Raw genomic sequence first — 9,041 nt, 5'->3', positions numbered from 1 at the left:
TCGGCGCGGATCGGCACTTCCTCCAGGCTGTCGAAGGACGCCCGCACGACGTCATCCACAGGCTCTTGCCAAGTTGGGGCGATTCCGTGCGAATCGCACAACGGCATCATCGCGTGGATCCGGTCAAGCGAAGAATTGTTGCACAGCGGAACGACGCTCCTCGGCAATAGGAACGGGTGCTGAGGGTCGCGTTTGAACAGCTCCAGGAGCATTGCATCTAGCTCCAGAACGGTGAAATTGAAGTTGAGGCCCGGGCGCAACCTCATGATGTCCGCCGAGTTCTTGAACTCCCAGGCGGGTCTCCCTCTCTCTTGCAGGGGGGCAATGCGGCGGCGAAGGAAATCTGCACCGACAGCGCCTACAATGAGCCCGGCAAGCCTAAGGCGGAGGATTCTGGTGACGGCGATCTTCAGCCTGTCATCTTCCGGGTCCACGTTGCTCCAATCGTTGCCGCGTACTATTGGGGCTTGGCGCACGGCAGTAAACGGCTGCGGGTTCTCTTCAACAATCCAATACCACTCCGCTCTCCGCTCCTCCCATTTGCTGCGAAGCTCACCCTCCAGATATGCTTCCTTCTTGCCGACTCTCGAGATCCAGGCGATCCCTCCGGCAAGCGGCTCTCCTCTCTCGACCCGAGGCATGAAGAAGTGGCGGAAAAGGGCTACATTGGGGTGGACTCCGACAAAGTTTTCGCACAAATGTGCGAAAACTGCCATGGTCAGGACGGCGTTGGGGGTGAAATCTAGGAGGCGGAGCCCGTATGTGTTCATGATATCACAGAAGAACTCCAAGAAGGGCGGGCAGAGCCCGCAATAGAAGAATAGCGCGAAGAATGGGTACCCGTTTGGAGCCAGCTCCGAAGCGGTGGCCGGGAGTACCCTTGTGAGCGGGTGCGCACGCGTCTCCGTTGACCAGAAAAGGTAGTAGTACTCCCTCAGCTCCTTGGCGCCGAGCTGAGGGGGGAAGAGGGCCCGTTCCTTCTGCAGCGCCGCGAGCCGCTGTGCTTCGGCCGACTTCATGCCCTTCCCCTTGTCGGCTTTCGGAGCCATGGCGGAAGTGGCAGGGGAGGTCGACGGCGTTGGTGGTGCTGGTGGCGACGGGGGGCGGAGCGCTACTCTCTTTTGGCTTTGAGAAGAAAGGGGGTGCGGCTGAGATTTTCGAGGACGAAGCAACAAACGGCGAAGTGGGGAAATTGCCCCTGTTTCTCCTGCTTATAAAGAGGGAGGGGGCGGACGTTTCACCCTTCCGAATAAAGAACCCCCCACGATCTCTCCCACGATGCCGCATTCAACGCGTGCCGTTGGGGGAGGGCGCGGTGGGTACAGAGCAAGATTTGGCGTTACCCGGGCCGCGCGTACCCGTGCCCTGTTTTGGGCCTGGCCCAACAGCGCTCGGCACCGTGTGTGGCCCATGCCCGGGGGCTCCTGTCGCTGTACTAGAGTAGGGGTACCCTAGTTCCCCGAACTTGTGCACGGGCAGTTGCAGCGCCCCGCGGCAAGGGCTTGCCGGGTGACCGCCAAGGCACTCCGTGGCTCCTTTGGAGCCATTCAAGAACAAAGTATTCAAGTCATGAGGACAAAGACCCCGGCAAGAGGAGCTTGCCGGGAAGGCCAACCGAGGCATCTCAAGGAACTTGCCATGACGCACCACGCGTCTTGGCAAGGCCCGGTGAGCGACAAGCTTCCGGGCGCGACAAGACCACGACCGCGGCAAGATGCTTGTCGCGGCAAGCGGCCACTCTGTGCCCACGCTCCAGCGCATCCACCAATGTGTCGCTCTGTGGGCCTTTCCAGGCACGCGTGGCGGAAGGCTGTGCAGCCAGCGGTAAGCGGTGGCATGCGATGCTGACAAGATCGCCATCGTGGCAGGCGGTGGCACCCCTGGCGGTCCTTTTCTACACTGTTTAGGCGACACAGACGGGCATTTAATGCCCTTGTCCCCTGCCGTCAAGGTTAGGTAGAGAGCACTGTACAGATAACTGTACCAACCACCTCTCTTTTTACATTTTTTACCCTTCTCTGCATTGCCACCTGTCGGTGACCCCTTGTGCATATAAAAGGAGGCCCATGCGCAACGTAGAGGGGGTTCGGAAGGTTCGGTTCGGCTCGACTAGTTTGGAAAGTTTGGATCATTTCGAAGCCAGGAAACACTTAGCTCTCTCGAGCAAGAACACAAGACAATCAAACAAGCAGCAGTAGGAGTATTATCTCTCCGGAGAGCTCCAAAGCTGGGTAAACTGCTCGTGTGCTTCGCCTCGATCTGCTCTTCGTGCGACCTCCGCCCCCCGCCGAACCGAAAGGGGCTCGGTCCGCCGGTCCCATAGGTGTTCGTGGATCAGTTTCCCCGACATTGGGGGAGGTGCCCCGGTATCGTATCACCATCACACTCCTATCTTTACCATTTTTCTTAGTTCGATCCTTTTGGTAATATCTTGATCTAGTAGAATAAAGTTTTGGTATGAATTAGTTTTGAGTTTTGCTTTGAGATCCCTCTATGTAATCGAGCCTGTGAGATATATAATAAAGATTAGTGTTGAGTCAAGGGCTTTGCTATCTAGTTATGATCTTGAGAAAATAGAGAGAATAAAAAGAAATCAAGAGACCATATTGATCTTATGGATAGTAATGACTTCACACATAAAGAGTATGAGGCATAAAAGTTGTTAAGAGTTGGCAAACAAGGTTTTGGTCATCGTTACAATTAATAGGAAGTAATAAAGAAAGAGAGGTTCTCACATATAAATATACTATCTTGGACATCTTTTATGATTGTGAGCACTCATTAAAGTATGACATGCTAAAGAGTTGATGTTGAACAAGGAAGACAATGTAATGGGTTATGTTTTCTCACATCTTAGTTAAAGTATATTATCATGGATCGTCCAACATGTTGAGCTTGCATTTCCCCCTCATGATAGCCAAATTCCTTGCACCAAGTAGAGATACTACTTGTGCTTCCAAACATCCTTAAACCCAGTTTTGCCATGAGAGTCCACTATATCTACCTATGGATTGAGTAAGATCCTTCAAGTAAGTTGTCATGTTACATGCAATAAAAATTGCTCTCTAAATATGTATGACTTATTAGTGTGGAGAAAATAAGCTTTATACGATCTTGTGATATGGAAGTAATAAAAGCGACAGATTGCATAATAAAGGTTCATATCACAAGTGGCAATATAAAGTGACGTTCTTTTGCATTAAGATTTTGTGCATCCAACCATCAAAGCACATGACAACCTATGCTTCCCTCTGCGAAGGGCCTATCTTTTACTTTATGTGTTTTACATTATGCAAGAGTCAAGGTGATCCCCACCTTTCCTTTTTACATTTTATCCTTTGGCAAGCACCTCGTGTTTGAAAGATCCTGATACATATATCCAATTGGATGTAAGTTAGCATGAACTATTATTGTTGACATTACCCTTGAGGTAAAAGGTTGGGAGGTAATAATATAAGCCCCTATCTTTCTCTGTGTCTGATGAAAACTCCATAACCATAAGTATTGCGTGAGTGTTAGCAACTGGGAAAGACTAAATGATAGTTGAGTATGTGGACTTGCTGAAAAGCTTTATTATTGACTCTTTCCCATGTTATGATAAATTGCAATTGCTTCAATGACTGCGATTATAGTTTGTTAGTTCTCAATGAAGTTTCTGAATCATACTTGACATTGTGAATAGATTGTTACTTGAGCATAAGAAATCATATGACAATATATATATATATATATATATATGTTGTTGTTATAAGAATGATCATGATGCCCTCATGTCCATATTTTATTTTTATCGACACCTCCACCTCTAAACATGTGGACTTGTTTTTCGATATCGGCTTCCGCTTGAGGACAAACGAGGCCTAATCTTGGGGGAGTTGATACGTCCATTTTTCATCATGCTTTTATATCGATATTTATTGCATTATGGACTGTTATTACATGTTATGTCACAATGGCTATTCTCTCTTATTTTACAAGATTTACATGAAGAGGGAGAATGCCGGCAGCTGGGTTTCTGGGCTGGAAAAGGAGCAAATATTGGAGACCTATTCTGCACAGCTCGAAAAGTCCTGAAACTCCATGAAAGTCATTTTTGGAATTAATGATAAATATTCAGCGGAAGAAATACCTGAGGGGGGCCACCCACCGTCCACGAGGGTGGGGGGCGCACCCTACCCCCCAGGCATGCCCCCTACCTCATGGGCCACCTGGCAGCCCCCCGGTGCCCATATTATGATATATGAAGTCTTTTACCCTGTAAAAAATCATCAGCAAGCTTACGGGACAAAACTCCACCGCCACGAGGCGGAACCTTCGCGGAACCAATCTAGGGCTCCGGCGGAGCTGTTCTACCGGGGAAACTTGCCTCCGGGAGGGGGTAATCATCACCATCAGCATCACCACCAACGACCCTCTCATCGGGAGGGGGTCAATCTCCATCAACATCTTCACCAGCACCATCTCATCTCAAACCCTAGTTCATCTCTTGTATCCAATCTTTGTACCAAAACCTCAGATTGGTACCTGTGGGTCGCTAGTAGTGTTGATTACTCCTTGTAGTTGATGCTAGTTGGTTTATTTGGTGGAAGATCATATGTTCAGATCCTTATTGCATATTAATACTCCTCTAATTATGAACATGAATATGCTTTGTGAGTAATTATGTTTGTTCCCGAGGACATGGGTGAAGTCTTGCTATTAGTACTCATGTGAATTTGGTATTTGTTTGATATTTTGATGAGATGTATGTTGTCTCTCCTCTAGTGGTGTTATGTGAACGTCGACTAAATGACACTCCACCATTGTTTTTAGAATAGAGGAAGGCATTGGGAAGTAATAAGTAGATGATGGGTTGCCAGAGTGACAGAAGCTTAAACCCTAGTTTATAAGTTGCTTCGTAAGGGGCTCATTTGGATCCATATGTTTCATGCTATGGTTAGATTTACCTTAATACTTCTTTTTTTAGTTGCGAATGCTTGCAATAGGGGTTAATCATAAGTGGGATGCTTGTCCAAGAAAGGGAAGTACCCAAGCACCGGTCCACCCACATATCGAATTATCAAAGTAACGAACGCGAATCATGTGAGCGTGATGAAAGCTAGCTTGACGATAATTCCCATGTGTCCTCGGGAGCGCTTTTCTCTATATAAGAATTTGTCCAGGCTTGTCCTTTGCTACAAAAAGGATTGTCCAACTTGCTGCACCTTATTTACTTTCATTGTTTGTTACCAGTTACAAACTATCTTATCACAAAATTATCTGTTACCTACAATTTTAGTGCTTGCAGAGAATACCTTACTGAAAACTGCTTGTCATTTCCTTCTGCTCCTCGTTGGGTTCGACACTCTTACTTATCGAAAGGACTATGATAGATCGCCTACACTTGTGGGTCATCAGTCATCCAAATAAATCGTTTGCGTTGAAGGGATGTACAAATCATGCGTGCCAGGTTTTCTCTTGGCTTAGCAGCAAAGGAACCATAGCTCTTGCTTTGCAGACCGTATGCAACCTGAACTATTTTCGATGAAGAGATGCAGAAATCCTGCGCGGCAAATTTTCCCTAGGCTTACTGGGGAAGATCGTAGCTCTCACTTTGCATACGTGTGTTCTATCTAAAACACTTGCAATGAAGAGCTGAACAAATCCTACTCGACACATTTTCTGTCGGCTTACTTGGGAAGTCATTGGTTTGCATACGGGTGTTCTACCGAAAATGTTTGCGATGACTGTTTTAAATTTAAAAACCATTGATGTTTTTGTAAGAATCGTTTAATAAGTCTGTACATTCAAAGAGAAAAACACAAGTTTTCCCAAACCAGAAGTTTCATTCAGTCACACAACGCATTTATATTCATATGATCGAGATACAATATTAAACCCATAAAAACTAATTCCAACAGCGGCGGAGGTGGCGTTCCACGCTAGCATTGTCGTCATCGTCCTTCGGGACGTGCTTGTTGAAGTTTTTAAGGCAGCACCGAATGTTCTTCACTTGGAAATCAAACATCCTGTCGTCACGCATTCGACGGGCGGGGCACGTGAGGACGGAAACTCGCAGCGCTGTGAGGTAGCGGTTGACGGTGGCGTCCCATGACACCAAGGGGGGCGCGCGCACAGGCACATGCACGTGGGTGCAGGAAAATGCACGGGGATCGGCCACGTGGTGGGTGCATGGGCACGCACGGGCATGGGCACTGGCATGTACATGAGCTCACGTGGGTCCGTGGGGACCTCGCTGATGCCCGCAGCTTCCAGCTCTGCGATAGTGCTCGGTGTTGGTGTCAAAACTGGTAGATCTCGGGTAGGAGGTCCTGAACTGTGCGTCTGAGGATCGAAGGTAACAAAGAGGCAGGGGACACGATGTTTACCCAGGTTCGGGCCCTCTTAATGTAGGTAATACCCTACTTCCTACTTGATTGACTATGATGAATATATGGGTTACAAGAGTTGATCTACCTCGAGATTGTACTGGCTAAACCCTAGATGTCTAGCCTGTATGATTTTGTTCTTGCCCTACAGACTAAACCCTCTGGTTTATATAGACACCGGAGGGATCTAGGGTTGTACAGAGTCGGTTACAGAGGAAGGAAAGTATATGATCCGAATGCCAAGTTTGCCATCCATGCCAGGGAGAGTCCCATCCGGACACGGGGAAGGTTCTTCTATCTGGTATCTTCATGGCCCATTAGTCAGGCCCACATCACATAGCCCGGACGTCCGAGGACCCCTTAGTCAAGGACACCCTGAGTAGCCCCTGAACCAAGCTTCAATGACGATGTGTTCGGCACGCAGGTTGTCTTCGACATTGCAAGGCAGGTTCCTTCTCCGAATACTTCAACACAGTCCTCCACGCAGAACAACGGTATTCGGCTATATTAGACAATTACAGTTTTAAGCTATAAGAGCAAAAAATATTTGAAATGAAATAAACCACGTCCACAAGCGATTTTTCCGGCGAGGCGTTATGTCCTGGACGGGATAGAATTCTAAACAGTCTCACAACCTCGTTTTGTATTTCGAGGCATGGCCCTTGACACATCTTGTCAAAGGAGAGATCGTGTCCCCTTATCACGGGATTTTCATAATGAGGGTTTGGGTTATCCAACCATGCTCTTCACACGTCCCCTTGGGAAAAGGCGAGATTTAAGGCTTGTGAGGGGGCGTTTGACATCCACTACATTTATAAGAAGATAAGAATCCATCTTCTTATCCTACGTTTTCTTCCTCCTCTGCCTATCCGCCGTTTGAGCTGGAGCGCCCAAGTCTCAATCCTTTCCCTCACCTTCAAGCACTCATAGCCATGTACGGATCTGGAGCGCAGGGCAAGTGGATGGCCTCCTCTATTATAGAGGAGAACATCACAGAGCTCCGAGAAGCTGGGTACCTAGCCACGGGCATAGCCCACCGGCTTCCTACCAAAAAACATATCATCCCCACTCCGGAGCCTAACGAAAGGGTAGTGTTCATCCCCCATTTCCTTCGCGGACTAGGGTTTCCCCATCATCCTTTTGCCCGCGGTCTCATGTTCTACTATGGACCAGAGTTTCATGATCTGGCCCCAAACTCCCTCCTCAGCCTCTCGGCGTTCATTATTATGTGCGAGGCATTCCTCCACATCCCTCCCCACTTCGGTCTATGGCTCAAGGTCTTCAACGTGAAGCCAAAGGTGGTCGAGGGCCAACACGTGGAGTGCGGAGGAGCCATGGTGAGCAAGCTCCCAAATGTTAACTGGCCAACATGGACCTTTGTGGAGAGTGTCAAAGGATGGCAGCAGGGGTGGTTCTATATCACGGAACCCTGCGACGCCACATGGGCCGCCGCACTTGAGTTCAAATATGGGCCTCGGATGCAGCTTACATCCTGGATTAATAAAGGCCTAGATTGGGAATCACCTGACGAGGTGACAGCGCTGGAGAGCCGCATCAAGGGCGTGATAAACAAGAAAACCAGCCTCCCTAGCGTGATTCAGGTGATGCTTTTTTGCTGGATTCTCCCCTGTCAACGCCGGTCTCAATATATGTGGGAGTTCGACCCGGTCGGTCCTCGGACTCTGCCGCGATTCTTTGGAACAACGCACGAGGACATATGGAAGCTGCTCTTCAAGACTCAGAAGTGGTGGCGAGAGTCGATCGAAGACCGCGGCTATAACTGCGCGCGTCCAGCTTCTCCCATAAGTTTTATAGTAACTTTTATTTGCAATTCCAAGGAGTATATTGAACCCTCTTACTTCTGCAGGGCTGGGCAAAGAAGGCGGAGCAGATCAGCTATCCGGCTCCGTTGCCCGAGGACTAGGCTACTCCCTTGCTAGCCAAGATGCTGGTTCTGGCGCCGTATGACGCGCTAGAGAAGAAGGCCAAGAAGAAAGGCCAGGTGACCAGAAGTGTCCTCCGTCGTAAAGGTACTTCGTACGCCATGTCCGAAGACTCTGAAGCTTCCTGCTCGCACGATGAGGACATAGAGGAGGACGAGAATAACTCTCCTCCCAGGGGGGGAAAGAAGAAAAGGGGGGCTCTCGCGAATCTAGAGGCTGAGGCGGCCAAGAAGGGAAAACCCTTATTTTCGGATGATTCAAAGTGGATGCCGATGCCACCGCAAAGCGGTGCCCCAGGCCGAAGCCCTCGGCTGAATCGTAAGTATCCGAAGACACCATATATCCGATTTTATGCCTTACTATTTTATCATACTGAAGTGCATATTACAACCCGGCTTGCAATCTCCCCCAACGGTCATCGTCATCTGGGAACTCGCTGGGACAAACGCAATGAGAGTGAGTCACCTCCGCAGATCTCTCTACCCACTGCCTAGGATAACACCAAAGTGTTACCTCGGGAGATCGTGAAGGTGGCGGCAGAGGGTAACACCTCTGTTGTCGAAGAGAGGGGGAAATCAACCCCCATGGAGACCGGCGACGGGGGCAACGCTCAGTTCGGCCCCCGACCAAATATTATTCCGGAGACCCATACGGCTCCGGAATCAGGCCAGTAGCCTTCTTTAAGAGAAGGGGGCATGCCGACTCCATCGGCGTCCTTTGTCAATCCGGA

This window comes from Triticum dicoccoides, chromosome 2B (genome assembly GCF_002162155.2).
Source record: "Triticum dicoccoides isolate Atlit2015 ecotype Zavitan chromosome 2B, WEW_v2.0, whole genome shotgun sequence".
Lineage (NCBI taxonomy): Eukaryota > Viridiplantae > Streptophyta > Magnoliopsida > Poales > Poaceae > Triticum > Triticum dicoccoides.
Note: the sequence above shows the minus strand (reverse complement) of the source record.